The sequence below is a fragment of the Pan paniscus genome, chromosome 2, assembly GCF_029289425.2.
Source record: "Pan paniscus chromosome 2, NHGRI_mPanPan1-v2.0_pri, whole genome shotgun sequence".
Taxonomy (NCBI): domain Eukaryota; kingdom Metazoa; phylum Chordata; class Mammalia; order Primates; family Hominidae; genus Pan; species Pan paniscus.
In genome coordinates this window covers 157975282-157994952 of record NC_085926.1, presented here as the reverse complement: position 1 = coordinate 157994952, position 19671 = coordinate 157975282, and the positions used below count along the sequence as shown (strand labels likewise).

General features: G+C 45.1%; 1 long non-coding RNA gene across 5 annotated transcripts in view; it reads left to right on the top strand.

The window, feature by feature from the left end:
• Positions 1–13440: 13440 nt before the first annotated feature.
• LOC117979808 (uncharacterized) overlaps positions 13441–19671 on the top strand; it is a 140629-nt gene continuing 134398 nt past the window's right edge. For all 5 annotated transcript variants that reach the window (XR_010111684.1, XR_004670807.3, XR_010111683.1 and 2 more), the window contains exon 1: positions 13441–14130. This is a non-coding gene — a long non-coding RNA (uncharacterized LOC117979808). The remainder of the gene's footprint in view (positions 14131–19671) is intronic.

Genomic DNA, 19671 nt, shown 5'->3' with positions numbered 1-19671 from the left:
TTGCTTTGCTTTCACTTTACTCTGTCAGTTTGCTCAGGAATTCTTTTCTGTGTGAAGCCAAGAACTTTTCTGGGCTGAGCTCCAATTTGGGCGTTCACCTGCACCACTATCTAGGTGCTATGACCTGGTTAAGGGACATATGAGGGGGATGAACATCCTAATCATTATAAAGCCAGTACAGCCGGGATTGGATATGTGGCAAATCAGCTGCCTCATCTTGGGAGGCCACTTAGCATGTAAAGGAGGGAAATGTCGATTTACCTTCTCAGGGTAAACAAACTACAGCGGCATTTCTCCATTCTGGCAGGCTAGCTGACCCCTCAGGGACAACCTGTCATGTGTCAGGATCATATACAGGCATCTTTTATCGTTCCATAATAAGCTGTGGGTCCTGCAGCAATCCAGACATGCTCTTGTAGCCCGCAGCATTCAAAATCTAGAAGGCTGCTCCTCAGCCAGTCTCACAATCCATTTTGGTAAAACTTCCTTAGGAAGCTGCAGATGTCGATCAACAAATGAGACATTCCTTCACATTTTATCCTCTGCTTTAGTAGTTTCTTGGGTTTGCACAGGCTTGCCATCTTGACTTTGCAACAGTGTTATCTGTTGTTCAGGCACAATTTTTCTATTAGAGAGTGGTCCTGAGACTAATAACCATAGCTCTGACCAGCTGAAGTCCAAGCATGGCACAGCACCAGAATCTGCCCCAGCACTCTCCTTTACTTTCATTTTAGCTATTACAGATAAAAATCACTGAAGGAGGCCAGGTGCGGTGGCTCACGCATTTAATCCCAGCACGTTAGGAGGCCAACCAAGGTGGGTGGATCATTTGAGGTCAGGAGTTTGAGACCAGCCTGGAAAACATGGGGAAATCTCGTCTCTACTAAAAATACAAAAAAAATTAGCCCAGTGTTGTGGTGCATGCCTGTAGTCCCAGCTACTCAGGAGGCTGAGGCAGGAGAACGCTTGAACCTGGGAGGTGGAGGTTGCAGTGAGCCAGGATTGCACCACTGCACTCTAGCCTGGGTGACACAGCGAGACTTTGTCTCAAAAAAAAAAAATCGCTGAAGGATTTACACTTTACTTTGTTTCTCGTTGTTTTCCATTTATTTATGTATCTGAAGAGTCAACACCTTGGGAGTTGGGGTCGTCATTTCTCAATCCCATTGATAACTACATCTTCAGTAACAGACATCAGGGCAGCTGCTGTCTTGTCCCTGTTTTGAGAGACAAGGCAACTAAAATGTGGAGAGGTTATGTAGCTTGCTTGAGGTCACACAGCAAGAAAATGACAGAGGTGGTATTTGAAACCAGGTTTATCTGACTTCAAGGCCTTCTCTTTAAGTTTTAGCAACACTCTTTCCTATGAACAGATTCTAAACCTTAAAAACTAGAAGCTGCTCATGCCTGTAATCCCAGCACTTTGGGAGGCTGAGGTGGGAGGATCTATTGAGCCCACGAGCTTGACACCAGCCTGGGCAAAATCATGAGACCCCCAGTTCTTAAAAGATACCTAGCTGGGTGTGGTGGCACGCTCCTCCAGTCTGAACTACTCAGGAGGCTAAGGTGGGAGGATTGCTTGAGCCCAGGTGTTTGAGGCTGCAGTGAGCCATGATCATGCCACTGCACCTCAGCCTAGGTGGGAGGAGACCTTGACCCCTCAAAAACCACAAAGAAACAAACAAAAACCCTAGAAGCTTCTCCCATCCCACTGGGCATTCCTCACATTATTCCATGGGGATTTCCCCTTTTGAAGCATAGCCCTCAAAGACAGATCAAGCAGTCCACTTGATCTCTCTCAGTTTTGCATGTGTTTGGGGGCCAGAAACATCCTTTGGTCTCTCTTTTGGGCTTCCTGTCTGTTTGTACCCAGGACCTCTGCTGGGCACAACATGGCAATTCAAGTAGATCAATGATTCTCAACTTTGGCTGAACCTTGGAATCACCCAAGGACCTTTAAAAAATACAAATGCTGTTCTGGGCGGGCATGGTGGCTCATGCCTGTAATCTCAGCACTTTGGGAGGCCGAGGCAGGTGGATCACGAGGTCAGGAGTTTAAGGCCAACCCGACCAATATGGTGAAACCCTGTCTCTACTGAAAATATAAAAATTAGCTGGGCGTGGTGGCAGGCGCCTGTAATCCCAGCTACTTGGGAGGCTGAGGCAGGAGAATTGCTTGAACCCCGGGGAGGAAGGTTGCAGTGAGCTGAGATCGTGCCACTGCACTCCAGCCTGGGCAACAGAGTGAGACTCTGTCTCAAAAAAAAAAAATGCTGGTGGGGCATGGTGGCTCATACCTGTAATTCCAGCATTTTGGCAGGCTGAGGCAGGAGGATCACTTGAACCCAGGAGGTCAAGGCCGCAGTGAGCTGTGTTTGCATTCCAGCCTGGACAACAGAGGGAGACCCTGTATATATATATACACATATACATATATATATATACACACACACACATATACATATATATACACATATACATATATATATGTGTGTGTGTGTGTATATATATATATATATATATGTAAAAGCAAATGCCCAGGTTTCACCCTAAAGACTCTGATTTACTTGGTTATATGTAGTGGGTTGAGTGGTCATTCCCATAAAGGTATGTTCATATCCTATAAGCTGTGAATTTAACTCGTTTGGAAAAAGGGTATTTGCAGATATAATTAAAGACCTCAGATGAGATTATTACGGTTTAGTCAGTGAGCCCTAAATCCAACTACACATGTCCTTGTAAGGGATACCCAGAGAAGAGTCCCATGAAGAAGAGGAAGAGGTCACGTGAAGATGGAGGCAGAATTGCAACTATGTAATCACAAGGCAAGGAACATCAGAACAATCAGAAGCTGGAAGAGACAAGGCAGAATTCTTCCTTACAGGCTGTGAGGAACTCGGCCTTGCTGACACCTTGATTTTAGACTTCTAGGCTCCAGAATTGTGACAGAAGAAGTGAGTGTGGTTTCAGCCAAGTTTTGTTGTTGTTGTTGTTGTTGTTTTTGTGTGTGTGATTTGGTCATTTGTTGTGACAGACACAGGAAACTAATACAGTAGGTGGGCAGGGGCGGGGCCTGGGCCTTTGTACTTTTTTTATTTTTTATTTTTTTGAGACAGGGTCATCCATGTTGTCACGTGGATGAGTACTTTCTATCTATTTGTCTGAAGAAGCAGGGTATGGTAGAGAAGCCTCAGGCTTCAGAGACTATCAGACTTGGATTGCATCCAGCCACCTGGAAACTCTCAGAATGTCAGTTCAGTTATTCCACACTCCCATAGAAGAGGAACAGAATCCCTTTACCTGTAATACAGATGCCTCCTCATTACTCTCTGGCATCTCCTCCCCCAGGGCTAGATTGAAAGGCAAGTAGACCTCAGAAACAGCATCTCACTGTCCAGGGACACAGATACAGGACAAAACATGAGAACCTCACTGCGGCCCTCTGCTCCTCTCCTACTCAACACTTCGTCAGCCCTGATGACAAAGCAGCCACAGGAACCGTTCTTTGTCCTTCCTCAGCCCAGTGTTTCTGGAGGTGCTAATGAGCCCTGGGATAAACTCCCCTGACACAGGCAGCTGGAAGGAGATGGGAAGGCAGGAGAGGAAAGCGGTAGGATAATTTATAAATTAAGCAGAGAAGCAGAAGCAACACCACAGTTATAGCCCAAACAGCCTTAGAGACACAAACTACTTAAGATATAGATAGCTATATGCAGGCTCACAAAGCTTTTTATTTTCTTACCATCAAGTTTATTTACCCTGGCTGTTCTCATAGTGTATCAAATATTTACTCTGCTAAAAATGATAAAAATAGAATTAAGAAAACATTATGATAGCCAGGCACACTGGTGTGTGCTTGTAATCCCAGCTACTCAGGAGGCTGAGACAGGAGGGTCATTTGAGGCCAGGAGACCCAGTCTAGCTTGGGCAACATAGCGATACCCTGTATTAAAAAAAATGAAATTAAAAACTAAAAAGAAGACATTTTGATATTGCAAAAGCATTTAGACCCTAAGCTGAGGAAAACTGCCAGAGGGAGATGCTTCTGACATGCCCTATTCCAGTGGTCCCCAATCCTGGATGCATATTAGAAGCACCTAGGAAGCTGTTAAAAAGGTACAAATGTGGGCCGGGAACTGTGGCTCACGCCTGTAATCCCAGCACTTTGGGAGGCCGAGGCAGGCAGATTGCCTGAGGTAAGGAGTTCAAGACCAGCCTGGGAAATAAGGTGAAACCCCATCTCTACTAAAAATAGAAAAAATTAGCCAGGCGGCGTGGTGTGCACCTGTAATCCCAGCTACTCAGGAGGCGGAGGCAGGAGAATCACTTGAACCCAGGAGGCAGAGGTTGCAGTGAGCTGAGATGGTGCCACTGCACTTCAGCCTGGGTGACAGAGCGAGACTCTGTCTTTACAAAAAAAAAGAAAAAGGGTACAAATGTGGCCAGGCATGATGGCTCAGTCTGTAATTCAACACTATGGGAGGCCGAGGCAGGAGAATCACTTAAGCCTGGGAGTTTGAGACCACTCTGGACAACACAGTGAGAACCCCATCTCTGAAAAAAACTTTTGTAATTAGCTGGGTGTGGTGGTGTGTGCCTGTAGTTTCAGCTCCTCCAGCTTTAGAGTCTGAGGTGGGAAGATCACTTGAACCCCGAAGGTCAAGGCCGTAGTGAGCTGTGATCATGCTACTGCACTCCAGCTTTGGTGACAGTAAGACCCTGTCTCTAAAAAATAAAAAATGTACAAAGGCCCAGGCCCACCCCCTGCCCCCACCAACTGTATTAGTTTCCTGTGTCTGTCACAACAAATGACCAAATTACAAAAAAAGAAAAAACAACTTGTTGGCTGAAACCACACTCACTTCTTCTGTCACAATTCTGGAGCCTAGAAGTCTAAAATCAAGGTGTCGGCAGGGCTGAGTTCCTCACAGGCTGTAAGGAAGAATTCTGCCTTGTCTCTTCCAGCTTCTGATTGTTCCACTGTTTCTTGCCTTGTGACTGCATAGTTGCAATTTCTGCCTCCATCTTCATGTGAGCGCTTCCTCTTCTTCATGGGACTCTTCTCTGGCAGCTCTGCTGTGAAGTCAGCTGCCCACTGTTAGCAGTGCAGGTGTCTGTTCTTGCCTGGTGCCTGGTAACCCAGGCACTGGGCTCGTCCCCTCTCTGGAGTGATGCGGGTGTTGTACCTGATGGCAACATCACCAAATCTGGCTCTCTAGCCTCTGGAGAGTCTGTGAGCTATCCAATAGATTTTTTTTTTAATTGTTTAAAAACAAGAGCAAGACTCTGTCCCCCCTCAAAAAAAGATAAAGAAATGTAGACTCAGATTCAGTAGGTCTGGTTGGGCATGAGGCTCTGCATTTCTTTTTTTTTTCTTTTTCTTTTGTGTGTGTGTGTGACATTGTCTTGCTCTTACACCCAGGCTGATGTGCAGTGGCGCAATCTCAGCTCACTGCAACCTCCACCTCCCAGGTTCAAGTGATTCTCCTGCCTCAGCCTCCTGAGTAGCTGGGACTACAGGCATGCAGCACCATGCCCAGCTAATTCTGTATTTTTAGTAGAGATGGGGTTTCACTATGTTGGCCAGGCTGATCTCAAACTCCTGACTTCAAGTGATCTGCCTGCCTTGGCATCCCAAATGGCTTTTAGAGAGAAAATCAAGATTTGCTTAAATACACCATAAAGATTTCTATTAGCTAATATCAGCATCTAGAAAGAACTTCTTAGTGTTGATTTCTTGGCTGCACCTGCCTTTTCAGGCATGATAACAGAACACAGGAGTCTATGATACAGAGAAAGCAGATGTAGAGAGAAAACTGAGTAGACTTTGTCATATCAAATTTCAACAATGGGGCTGGGTGCGGTGGCTCACACCTGTAATCCCAGCAGTTTGGGAGGCTGAGACAGGTGAATCACTTGAGGTCAAAAGTTTGAGACCAGCTTGACCAACATGGTGAAACCCTATCTTTACTAAAAATACAAAATTAGCCTGGCGTGGTGGTGCATGCCTGTAATCACAGCTACTTGGGAGGCTGAGGCAGGAGAATCACTTGAACCCGGGAGGTGGAGGTTGCAGTAAGCTGAGATCGTGTCATTGCACTCCAGCCTGGGCAATAAGATCGAAACTCCATCTCAAAAAAAAAAAAAAAAAAAAGAAAAAAAAGAAAAGAAAATTCAAGCATGGGCTTTGCTGACAGGGATCCCCAAGAACTACCCCTACTTGGCCAGGCATGGTGGCTCATGCTTGTAATCCCAGCACTTTGGGAGGCCAAGGCGGGCAGATCACCTGAGGTTAGGAGTTTGAGACCAGCTTTGCCAACATGGTGAAACCCCATTTCTACTTAAAATACAAAAATTAGCCAGGTGTGGTGGCAGGCACCTGTAATCCCAGCTACTCGGGAGGCTGAGGCAGGAGAATTGCTTGAACCCAGAAGGTGGAGGTTGCAGTGAGCTGAGATGGTGACATTACACTCCAGCCTGGGGGACAAGAGCAAGATTTCATCTGAAAACAACAACAACAACAACAACAACAACAACAACAACAAAAAGAACTACCCCTACTTGGATCTCAGCTAAAGGAAACACACCACCTGTATAATTTTATACCTTTATGGGTTTAACCAAACATGTTGGGAAAAATAGTAAACAAATATATTTTTAAGCCTCATTTCTACCAAAAATACAAAAATTAACTGGACATGGTGGCGTACACCTGTAGTCCCAGCTACTTGGGAGGCTGAGGCAGGAGAATCACTTGAATTATTTTTATTTATTTTTTTGCACACAGTCTCACTCCGTTGCCCAGGCTTGAGTGCAGTGGTGTGACCTCGGCTCACTGCAATCTCTGCCTCCTGAGTTCAAATGATTCTTCTGCCTCAGCCACCCATGTAGCTGGGATTACAGGCAAGAGCTACCACACCCAGCTAATTTTTGTATTTTTTGTAGAGATGGGGTTTCACCATGTTGGCCAGGCTGGTCTCGAACTCCTGACCTCAGGTGATCCACCCACCTCGGCCCCCAAAGTGTTGGGATTACAGGCGTGAGCCACCATGCCTGGCCATTTTTTTTGTATTTTTCATAGAGACAGGGTTTCCTCATGTTGGCCAGGCTGGTCTCTAACTCCTGACCTCAAGTGATCCAACCGCCTCGGCCTCCCAAAGTGCTGGGATTACAGGCGTGAGCCACAACACACAGCCAAAATTTTAACCATTTTGAATGGAAACATTTTATTTCAGAAAACAATTGACATAATTTAACATAAATATCAGCTTTGAATGCTGAGGTAACACAGGTTGGTGTCTAATTTGCACTTGTTTCTGTATGTTTCTGGTTCTCAACTGAGCTGGCAGGTTCCTGCTGTTGTCATTCAGACTTTCAATAGCTCAGGGCCTCACACTCTTTACCTCTGCCCTCTGCTGGGGTCAGGAGGACAAAATAACCCAGCTATATTAGGTTTCTCCAGAGAAAGAGAACCCACTGGATGGATAGATAGATAGATAGATAGGCAGGCAGGCAGATAGATAGATAGGTGGGTAGATAGATAGATAGATAGATAGGCCGGCTGGCAGGCAGGCAGATAGATAGATAGATAGATAGATAGATAGATAGATAGATAGATACACAGTCATACATCGCTTAACAAACATACATTTTGAGAATGCATCTTTAGGTGATTTTATTATTGTGGAAACATCACAGTGTTCTTATACAAACCTAGATGGTATAGCCTACTATACACCTAGGCTATATGATAGAGCCTATTGCTTCAAGGCTACAAAGCTGTACGACATGTTACTGTGCTGAATACTGTAGGAAACTGTAATACAATGGTAAGTATTTGTGTATTTAAACACATCCAAACCTGGAGAAGATAGAGTAAAAAAAATGGCTTAAAACATAAAAAATGGTACACCTGTAGAGAGCACTTACCATGAATGAAACTTGCAGGACTGGAGGTTGCTCTGGGAGAGTCAGCGAGTGAGTGGTGAGTGAATGTGAAGGCCTAGGACATTACTGTACACTACTGTAGACTTTATAAACACTGTGTACATAGGCTACACTAAATTAATTAATTTTTTTTTTTTTGAAACAGAGTCTTGCTCTGTCGCCCACGCTGGAGTGTAATGGCACAATCTCCGCTCACTGCAGTCTCCACCTCCTGGGTTCAAGCGATTCTTCTGCCTCAGCCTCCTGAGTAGCTGGGATTACAGGCATGCGCCACCAAACTTGGCTAATTTTTGTATTTTTAGTAGAGACAGGGCTTTGCCATGTTGGGCAGGCTGGTCTCGAACTCCTGACCTCAGGTGACCCACCCGCCTTGGCCTCCCAAAGTGCTGGGATTATAGGCATGAGCCACTGCACCCAGCCTATTAAAAATTTTTTAAATCTGCAATAATTAACCTTACTTTACTGAAACTGTACTTTATAAATGTTCAAATTTTTTTACCTTTTGACTTTTCTAATAACACTTAGTTTAAAACACACGTTAAGTAGTTGTATAAAAATATTTTCTTTTTTATATCTTTATTCTACAAGCTTTCTTATTTTTAAAATTTTTCACATTTAAACTTTTTTTTGTTGTTAAAAATGAAGACACAAACGCACACATTATCCTAGGTCTACACAGGGTCAAGATCATCAATATTGCTGTCTTCCTCCTCCACATCTTGACACACTGGAAGGTCTCCAGGGACAATGACATGCATGGAGCTGTCATTTCCTACAATAACAATGCCTTCTTCTGAATACCTCCTGAAGGGCCTGCCTGAGGCTAGTTAAAGTTAACTTCTTTTTTTATAAGTTGAAGAAGTACACTCTAAAATAAGAAAAAGTATAGCACAGTGTATTAGTTCATTCTGAAATGGCTATAAAGAAATACCTAAGACTGGATAATTTGTAAAGAAAAGAGGTTTAATTGGCTCACAGTTCTGCAGGCTATACAGGAAGCATGGCGGCATCCACTTCTGGGGAGACCTTAGGGAACTAGCAATCATGGTGGAAGGTGAAAGGGGAGAAGCCATGTCACATGGTTAGAGTAGCAAGAGTGGGTTGGGGAGGTGCTACACACTTTTTTTTTTTTTTTTGAGACGGAGTCTCACCCTGTTGCCCAGGCTGGAGTGCAATGGTGCGATCTCAGCTCACTACAACCTCCGTCTCCTGGGTTCAAACGATTCTCCTACCTCAGCCTCCTGAGTAGCTGGGATTACAGGCACTCACGACCACGCCCAGCTAATTTTTGTATTTTTAGTAGAGACGGGTTTTCACCATGTTGGCCAGGCTGGGGTGCTACACTCTTTTAAATGACCAGATCTCATGAGGATTCTATCATGAGACCAGCACCAAAGAGATGGTGCTAAGCCATTCATGAAGGAACCGCCCCCATGATCCAATCACCTCCCCCCAGGCCCCTTTTCCAACAGTGGGGATTACAATTTGACATGAGATTTAGTGGGGACACAGATCCAAACCATATCACACAGAAAATACATAAGGCAGTAACATAGTCATTTATTATCAAGTATTATGCACTGTGCATAATTGTATGTGACTTTTATATGACTGGCCATGCAATAGGTTTGTTTACACCAGCATCACCACAGACACATGAGTAATGCATTGTGCTACAAAGTTATGACACCTACAACATCACTAGATGATTGGAGATTTTCAGCTCCTTTATAATCTTGTGGGACCACCATCGTATATGCAGTCCATTGTTGACAAAAATGTCATTATATAGTGCATGAGTCTACGTCTATCAGAGATTTATTATGGAGGTTGGCTCCCTCAATTATGGTGGCTGAGAAGACCTAAAATACACTGTCCACAAGAGAACCAGGGAAGCTGGTTGTGTGGCTCAGTCTGAGTATGAAGGCCTGAGAACCTGGAGTTCTGATGTCCAAGGGCTGAAGAGGAAGGGTGTTGTCCCCGCTGCAATAGAGAGAGCAAATTCTCTCTTCCTCTGCCTTTGTGTTCTATCCAGGCCCTCAGCCCTTTGGATGGTGCCTGCCCACATTGGTGAGGTCAGATCTTCCTTATTCAGTTCACTGATTCAAATGCCAATCTCTTCCGGAAATACCTTCACAGACATACCCAGAAATAATGTGCCACCAGTTATCTGGGTATCCCTTAACCCAGTCAGGTTTACATCTACAATGACCCACCACACCAGTCAAATACAAATCAGCAAGACTCAGCTGGAGTGAAGTAGTGCAGATGGGCTGGGCACCACTTGGTGGCTCCACTGCTTACCTTTCCCACCTCACATTTTACATTTCTACAGGGGGCAGATGCCTGAGCATAGCTCTGTGATCAACAGGCTTTGTGGGTTTTTATTATTTCCACACTAAGATTCTTGAGATTGGAATGTTATCCCCTTTCCTTTTGAAATCAGCTCACTTGTCCTAGAGAACTGATGTTTATGGTTTCTTCTGAATAAACATAGAAATTGACCCTCCCACTCTTAAAACTTTAGAAAGTTACATTTGTCTTATCTGAGTTCCTTTCTCGGGTTTCCAACTGTCAGCCCTCCCAGATAGTAATGAGGCAGGAGAACAGGGTCTGGAAACAGGGGATGTAAGGCCGATTCAGGCTGACTTCCTAGAACTGAATCAAAAGGAAAACCCCACCTCTCCATGTCCAAGTAACAAAAAGATCAGAGGCTACTCCCTTTACACTCCGCCCCTCCCCACTCCCATTCCACTGCATTGCAGATGAAAAATTGAAAGTACCTCTGATTGGTTGCCTCCCTCTACCAATTAGACTGGTTGTGGGCCAAGTCTTCATTTACATAGGGTGTAACCAAGTAACCAATGGGAAACCTCTAGAGGGTATTTAACCCCAGAAAATTCTGTAACTGGTCCTCTTGAGACACTTGCTCAAATCTGCTCCCACTCTGTGGAGCGTACTTTCATTTCAATAAAACTGTGTTTTTGTTGCTTCATTCTTTTGTCGCTTTGTATGTGTGATCCGTTCAATTCTTCATTCAAAATGCCAAGAACTTGGATGACTCACAGTCAAGACCCTCCAGTGTGGTAACAGTATCAAGGAACTGACACTTACCAGATCATCACATCTGGACAATAAGAAGCCAGACCCCTCACCTGTCATGATTGCGTAACTGATCACCTGCTTCTTCTTGACCAACTCCTCTTCCTTATCCCTCCCTAATTCCTATTTTCCTATATGTAGTTATATTTCTTCCCTGTTATATAAACCCCTGATTTCAGTTGGCCAGATTAAGTTGGCCAGATCACAGCTGCAGCATGTGATTAAGCCTTCTTCCCTGGCAATAATCATTGTCTCAGTGATTGGCTTCCTGTGCGGTGAGCAATTGTACCTAGATCAAACTCCTGGCATTTTGGTAACACTTTTTTTTTAGGTAAGGAAGTTGAGAAATGTTACAGGACTTCCTCAAGTTCCTACAGCCAGAAAAGGGCAGTGCTGGGTTGGAACTCCACTTAGCAGCTAAAGTTCATGTAAGTAAGCAACATGCTAGCTTGTCTTCCAACAAAACTATGTGAAAATGAACCCTAGCTCTTCACTTAAAGCCCAGCAGCCCTGTGTGAGCTATGTAATCTAAAAGAACCTCAGTTAGCTCATGTGGGAAGGGGGTGTAATATTTTTCTTGCACTGTTATTGGGATGTGTAAATAACATAATTTGTCAATGCTCTCCAGCCAGAAACCACTAGGAACACACCTATAGTTAAGAAAGTTGGGTTTAATTCTCATTGCAAAGAGGGAAAATGCGAACAATGGGAAACCCTGGGGGTGTCTCAGTGAGATGATGTTAGAAAATGTTATTAAAGGATTTGGGCTTTGGTTAGCTGCTTTGGGAGAAGTTGAAGAAAGCATAGCTTTTCTCTGGGTTGGATAGGGTCAGGAAACTGGGGTAATTCTATGAATGTGTATCCTCATAAATCTTACCCATAGGGAAAGCAGACTACACCAAGTCTGAAGCTGTAATTGGGCTGAGTGTAGTGGCCCATACCTGTAATCTCAGTGCTTTGGCAGGCTGAGGCGGGAGAATTGCTTGAGCCCAGGAGTTTGAGACCAGCCTGGGCAATGTGGCGAGACTCTGTCTCCACAAAAAATTTTTTAAAAATTAGCTAGGTGTTGTAGCATGTGCTGTGATCCCAGCTACTCAGAAGGCTGGGGTAGGAGGATTGCTTGAGCCCAGGAAGCTGAGGTTGCAGTAAGTCATTGTGCCACTGCACTCCAGCCTGGGTGACCGAACGAGACTCTGTCAGAAAATAAAAGCTATAACTGGCAATGAAGCAGCAGCCAGTTCTATTAGCCAAGACAACTGCTATATTTGTGTGTTTTCTTTTGTGGCTTGAACAATGTTTATGCTTTGTCTGTTTTCAGATATGATGTTGAAGTGGTCTTATTCTGGTCTAGATCCATCCTGGTCACAGAGGAGTCTTGTCTAATGGTGTTGTGGGAAATCGTTTATGTTCATGTTCAACAGGAGGACATGGCCCAGGGTAGTGCCAGGCCAGATCTATTTCAGAATATAAGGTATCCATCCCAGTGCTGGACTCACGGGTGTTGGAACCACAGGGGTTATGACTCTAATGGTGCTTACCCAAATGCCATCCCAGACCTCTGAGCCACAGTGACACAGGCAGGTGCATTCTGGAGAGGCTAAAAGACAGATGTCCCATCAGGGAGTAATGACTCATTTTCCTCCTTATCTTCTAACATTACACGAAGCCATTTCCATGAAGTCAGTGGTATTTCAGCCCAGGGAGAATTTTGGACACAGCAATGAGGGGCCTGCAAGTTAGATGACCTATCCTGTGATCTGCCTTTGCCTCCTTCATGGAGCAAATATGCAGTGTGTCTCAGAGCTGGGCTAGATACTGTGACACCCACCACCTCATGAAAAAGGCAGAGAAGCAAACAATCTAGCTGAAAAAATGTAAAAGCATGTAGTGTTCAGTGAGGGCAGTGGTGCCCACACTTTCCTATGCAATGGAATCACCTGTGAATCTTTCAAAACACTAATGGTTGGGGTCCCATCCCACTGAGTTAAGTGATCTGGGCTTCCACTCGGGCTTCCAGCTTTTAAAAACTCCCTGGGTGATCAATGTGCAGCCAAGTTTGGGTACTATTGGTTTAATCCATCATTTTTACAAGCTTGGCGGGGGTTGGGGGGGTGGGGGTGGAGGTGGGGAGTGGGCAGTGGAGGGTGTCACAGATGTTGAATTGGATAAAAGCTTTTGTCTCTCATTCCAGGCACTTGCATTTAGATGTAAAACCTGGCATAGTATTTCAGGGGATTTACAGATCCCAAGAAGTGAATCAGGGAACGCCTGTGGGCCTTGTGGTCCCCAAGTGAGAAAAGTCCAGCCGCAGGAGTGTCCACCTCCAATTGGGGTGACAGGAGCTCTCTGTCCTGTCCAGAATGGTGCTGGCCCTTTGTCTCAGTCTTTTTATCTGTAATAACAAAATACCCAAGACTGGGTAATTTGTAAAAAACAAAACAACAAGAACAACAAAACCAGGAATTTATTTCTCACAGCTTCTGAAGTCTGGGAAGTCCAAGCTCAAGGTGAAGCCTCCTCAGGTGGCAAAGAGCAGAAGCACAAAAGAGACCAAACTCCCTCCCTCAAGCTCTTTTACAAGAACACTGAGACATTCACAAGTGCTGAGTCCTCAAACCTACTAACCTCCTGAAGGCTACACCTCAAATACGGATTGAATTTTCGCATGAGTTTTGAGGGACACCCATTCAAAGCATAGCACCCTTCGGCTTCAGAGAAGCTCCAGCCCTGTTGTCACCAAGCAGGTTCCCCCTAGGCAGAGCGCCAAGAAGCAGCCCAGGCGATCCCAAGGCGCACAAGTGCTCTCACCAGGCTGCGCGCTGGCGGGTCGGTGCACAGGGACGGGGTCGCCGCCCACGCGCGCTTGGTTCAGGGAGCCCAGGCTGTCCCTACCCGCGGCTACAAAAGCTCGCCGAGTCTTCCTGTCCACCCAATCGCCCCACATGTCAGCGGTTGGTCGCCTCGCGGTGCAGTGCTGGGCACGCGAGCCCCTCCCGCAGTCATTCTCAGCACAAGCACCAGCCTGGAGCCCCGCAGCGACAGAGCTGAGAGCCCCCAAGCCGCAGAGGTCGTGCGGAGCAGGTAAGCGCAGCCTCCTGGCTGGGGAGCCACGGAGGAGAAAGGGCGGCCGGGTCCCACGGCCCCGCCAACAGGACAGGCTATGCCCTTTCAGTACCCCCTCTTCCCTGGCTCTGTTTCTAATCTAGGAATAAACAAGAAAGTCCTTAGTCTTTGAAAAGAAAATGATTCCAAAATACAAAAAAAAAAAAAAAAAAAAAAGTTAAAAAGTTAAAATCACGTTTGTTTGGCTTAAAATAATTATACATGGCTTGTAATGAGGGAAATCCAAAATTCACAAGCCTCTTGATTTAAAATAATTTAAATATCTTTGGTTTGGGATTATGTGGTTACTACAAAACATACCACAGCTGATGGGAAAGTGGTTTACTTCCCATTAGGTTGCAAATGTCTTAGAAACACACTCCTGGACCACAGCTTCAAGAGACGCAAGCAGTCACCTCATCTGCTGGTTTCCAAGCTGCCCTGCCAGAAGCAGGTCAGGGGTCCCACAGGGGTCCTCAGTAACTCCTCAAAATCCTCTCCCATCAATGGCCCCACCAGATCATCCCTACTTTTGAATGCTTGTCCAATGCAGGTTCCAGGTAACATTTCCTTTCACAAGTGACTTCCATGGCTAAGGAAAAATTTAGCACTCTAGAACTAGTCCAAGCCCCTCTCTGCGGCAGTATTTATAAGCAGCGGAACCATCTTGTAGATTTCTAAGCTTGCTGGAAAATAAAACACTGCTATAAATGCATAGAGCCTTCTCCTTTGTGAAAAGGAAACTCCTGCCAGAGATGAAAGCAACAGCAAGGATAGCACTGTGCAGAGTAAGGGTGGCTAACGCCAGGCTTCCTCCTGGGGATTTACATCAGGATTGTAACATATTAGATGTAAATCCACCTGTGGGCTCCAGGGTGGATCTGGAGGTCCAGGCACCAGGGAGCTGGGGTCAAAACCAACTGTTGCTAAAAGTCAAGGGAATTATAACTAAGGAATAGGACGCTTTAAAATACGACTTGTGGCTGGGCGCGGTGGTTCACACCTGTAATCCCAACATTTTGGGAGGCCAAGGCAGCCAGATCACCTGAGGTCAGGAGCTCGAGACCAGCCTGGCCAACATGGCGAAACCCCATCTCTACTAAAAATACAAAAATTAGCCAGGCGTGGTGGCAGGCGCCTGTAATCCTAGCTACTAGGAAGGTTGAGGCAGGAGAATCTCTTGAACCCGGCAGGCGGAGGTTGCAGTGAGCCGAGATCACACCACTGTACTTCAGACAGAGCAAGACTGTCTCAAAAAAAAAAAACCAAAGGCTTGTAAGTAAATAATGATACAAAGAAGATACATGAGCAGTGTCAAAAGGCAGGTTTATTTTTCTTCCCTTTATCCATAACTTAGGGATTCTTCAAATAGCTTAAGCAAAATATATCCAAGTTGTTAATCACCACATGCATGATGCTAGGTGGTTAATTTAATTGGTGAAATGGTTTTGTTGCTCCGTAGAGTAGCAGTATCTATATGGACCAACAAAATCATTTCACCAAGTAACAAAAGCCAGTGTGGCCCATTATTCTCTGTGGCAAGTCTCCTTTAAGAAGTGACATGCACTTGTGCTCCTAGCTGCTTGGGAGGCTTGAGGACTCCTTGAGCCCAGGAGTTCCAGGGTACAGTGAGCATAATTTGCCACTGTGCTGCAACCTGGAGGACAAAACCGTGTCTCTACTAAAAGAAAAAAGAAGAATAAGGAGAAGAAGAAGAATATAAGGAAGTTTTTCCTTCATTCTTTGAAATCTCTGAGTAGCATTCCTCCCCCACCACAAAAGTAAATGATTCCATGGTGAAAGACAAGAAAATAACTTCTCCAATAGGATGAGGTGGTCTCATACCAACCAAAGCAACCAAAGCTTGCATACCAACATTGTCAAGTGGGTGAGAATTGCATTCATTCCTAACCTCTTGAGGCTTCAGCATCCCAAGACTAGATAGTGGAAAATCTCAGTAGCTCTCCAGGCAAAGCTGGCCGGGTGGCAGCTGGGGGGCGTTGGGGGCGGGGGTGGGATTCAGAACGCTCACCCACCATGTCTGAAAAGCATCCAGAGAGATCATAATGCTTTGACTTCTGATATAACCTTTTGGGGTGTTTATGTACTTTTGATGCTTCAAGGAATAAAAAGTCTAAATAGAATTCTAAATGCAAAACCTCTCTCTGTACTACTGAGGATTCTCAGATGGAAGAATACATTTGTTAACCATGGTAACAACATATATAATCAAAGTTTTGCATTGTTTTGAGCTTGGTTATAACAATGTGCTACATCCATCCACACACACACAGAAAGAGAAGTTGTTGAAAACCAAGACAAGGAACCCTGTGGTTTTCTGGATCAACACCAGGAACGATCCCCTCCAGCCCTCCCTGGGCTCTGCTTTCTCCCTTCCCCTCTTTGCTGGTTGAGCATCTCTGGCGCCAACCAGTGGTCCCCGTGATCCATGCTTCAGGGCCCCGGAAGGCCCAGAAGGCTTATGTTACCAGTCCGGTCTCGGTCTCAAGTACCAGAGTGACATGACCTCTCCCTTACTGAGCCTGACCACCTGCCTGGATCTTGACGTGCATGGCCTCCTTTCTTTCACTACAGCTCAGATCATGGGGGGTTTGTACCTATTTCACAGATGTGAACAGAGAGCCTTCAAATTAGGTTGAGACTTTGCTTACACTCCCAAAGCTAGCCAGCACTGGGGCTAGGCTTCCAACCCTTCCTCTGACTCAGCTGCACACACCATCCTTACTAAGAGGACAGCAGCCCCTTGCTTGCTTTTGCATTTGCATTAACTCTCTGAACCCAAGCTTATAAATAACCAAGCAACACATTCTGTACTATGCATTTGTTATTCCCAAAGATACAGCTTGATTCAAAATAAAATGACTAAGTTTATTTCCTGCTCACCTTCCAGCACATCTTGGACTTCAAGAGAGATGACATCATTCAAGCACTTACATAAATTCTATGTTGTGGCAAGGCTCTGATCCTTTTCTTGTCACTTCTTCAGCATCCTAAATTTGCACATGATAACATCTGTTGTCCTCCATCAGATATAATCAGTATTGCTAAGCTACAGTGCCACATTGGCAGTAGTGATTTTTTTTTTTTTTTGAGACGGAGTCTTGCTCTGTCGCCCAGCCTGGAGTGCAATGGCAAGATCTTGGCTCACTGCAAGCTCTGCCTCCTGGGTTCACGCCATTCTCCTGCCTCAGCCTCCCAAGTAGCTGGGACTACAGGCACCCGCCACCACGCCCAGCTAATTTTTTGTATTTTTAGTAGAGACAGGGTTTCACCGTGTTAGCAAGGATGGTCTTGATCTCCTGACCTCATGATCTGCCCGCCTCGGCCTCCCAAAGTGCTGGGATTACAGGCGTGAGCCACTACGCCCAGCCTGGCAGTAGTGATTTTTATCCACTTTTTCTCCAGGTTCCCAGAAAGAATATTCAACTTAGTATCTATTTGGCTGGGAGGGCGGGATGTTAGTCTTTGCTTCATCTAAAAGTAAATGAGGAATTCAGTAGCTCCTCTGACCACTTCAATCACTTATAGACATGTATAATGAAAATATATTCTTCATACTTAAAAAAGATCACCTGAGGTCGGGAGTTTGAGACCAACCTGATCAACATGGCGAAACTCCATCTCTACTGAAAATAGGAAAATTAGCTAGGCCTGATGGTGCATGCCTGTAATCCCCGCTACTTGGGAGGCTGAGGCAGGAGAATCACTTGAACCTGGGAGGCGGAGTTTGCAGTGAGCCAAGATCGTGCCACTGCACTCCAGCCTGGCTAACAGAGCGAGACTCTGTCTCAAAAAATAAATAAGTAGGCTGGGGGTGATGGCTCATGCCTGTAATCCCAGCACTTTGGGAGGCTGAGATGGGCAGATCACCTGAGGTCAGGAGATCAAGATCAGCCTGGCCAACATGATGAAACCCCATCTCTACTAAAATATATAAAAACTAGCCAGGTGTGGTGGCAGGTGCCTGTAATCCTAGCTACTCAGGAGGCTGAGGCACAAGAATCGCTTAAACGTGGGAGGTGAAGGTTGCAGTGAGCCGATTATGTCAGTGCACTCTAGCCTAGATGACAAGAGTGAGACTCTGTCTCAAAAAAAAAAAAAAAATAAATAAATAAAATAAAAAAGTACACCATGATTGGTTACGTTAACCACATTTATTTATTTAATATTTTTTTAGACAGAGTCTTGCTCTGTCACCCAGGCTGGAGTGCAGTGGCATGATCATGGCTCACTGTAACTTCCACCTCCCAGGTTCAAGTGATTCTCTTGCCTCAGCCTCTCAAGTAGCTGGGATTACAGGCGTGCACCACCACGCCCAGCTAATTTTTGCATTTTTAGTAGAGATGGTGTTTGACCATGTTGGGCAGGCTGGTCTTGAACTCCTGACCTCAGGTGATCCACTTGCCTTGGCCTCCCAAAGTGCTGGGATTACAGGCATGAGCCACAGCGCCTGGCCTAACCACTTTAAAAATATATTTAAGTGCCCCCAATATCACTGCTTTCTAAACTATTTCAAAAACTGAAGGGTACTATTTCTATAATAATAAATTGTTAGAGTATAATATTCACAGTGGTAATTCAGGTAATGAGAGTATTTTATAAGGCAGAACTAATTAGGTTGGAATAAAACAAAATCAGACACCAACAATAATTCATATGTCTCAAATAGTGCCCTTGCCTACCTGTCTTTATCTAAATATTAGCTCTACACATTGACACCACGTTAGTAGCCACTAAAAAGAAGAGCAAGCACTCTGAATTTTAGTCTCTGTTATGCCATTTCCTGGCATTTGGAGGAAAAGCACATTCTACAGAAAAGTCACGGGATGGTACTATCTGTTTTGTATCTGATTTTAACATGTGTTATCTCTTAGGTACAGGGTCATACACTTGGAAGGTGTGATATTATGAAATATGTATTTGGTCTTCTTCATCTTTTCCTGACATACGGTTCCTTCAATCCTTGGAATCTTCTGTGCTAATGAGGTGACTGGAGGCTGAGGGCCTCTAGATAGCCTCAGGGTGGGAACTTTTTGTGGGAAAAATCAAGTTCTGATTACAGGGTTAAGATATTCAGGCCCAGGCCCCAACTTCCAAGGAGGGAAGGGGGGCTGAAAATTGAGTTGATCATTAATGGCTAATGATATAATCAATCATGCCTACAAATGGAAGCTTCCATAAAAATTCAAAAGGAGGCCAGGCATGGTGGCTCACGCCTATAGTCCCAGCACTTTGGGAGGCCTGAGTGGGCGGATCACGAGATCAAGAGATGGAGACCATCCTGGCCAACATGGTAAAACCCTGTCTCTACTAAAAATATAAAAATTAGCTAAGCGTGGTGGTGTGGTAAAACCCCGTCTCTACTAAAAATATAAAAATTAGCTAGGCCTGTAGTCTCAGCTACTTGGGAGGCTGAGGCAGGAGAATCACTTGAACCCGGGAGGTGGAGGTTGCAGTGAGTCGAGATCGCACCACTGCACTCTAGCCTGGTGACAGAGC